We start from the raw sequence: 407 nt of genomic DNA, 5'->3' as shown, positions 1-407 counted from the left end.
TGCTCTCTCAGAAGAGGCATAGCAAACCACCAGGGAAAGCTGCCAGAGAACAAAAGCCCGGAAATACCAGCTCACAGGGTGCCCATCCCCATCCCCCCTCGCAGGGGACACGGAGACTCTACCCAAACAGGGTTTTCTGAGTACTGGCCGGCAGGCCCCTCCCCCAGAAGGCAGGCTGAAAAATCAAGAAGCCCACAACCCGGAGCGCCTGAGTGGTGCAGTCATTAAGCGCCTGTCTTCGGATTAGGGCGTGAACACAACGTTCCGGAAAGGAGTCCCTCATCGGGCTTCTCCACCGGGATCCTGCTTCTTCCTCTCCCACTCTCCTGCTTGGGTTTCCTTTCTTGCTGACTGTCTGTCTCTCTCTCTCAAATAAATAAATAAAATCTTTAAGGAAGAAGCCCACA

This window comes from Ailuropoda melanoleuca, chromosome 13, assembly GCF_002007445.2.
Source record: "Ailuropoda melanoleuca isolate Jingjing chromosome 13, ASM200744v2, whole genome shotgun sequence".
NCBI lineage: Eukaryota > Metazoa > Chordata > Mammalia > Carnivora > Ursidae > Ailuropoda > Ailuropoda melanoleuca.
Note: the sequence above shows the minus strand (reverse complement) of the source record.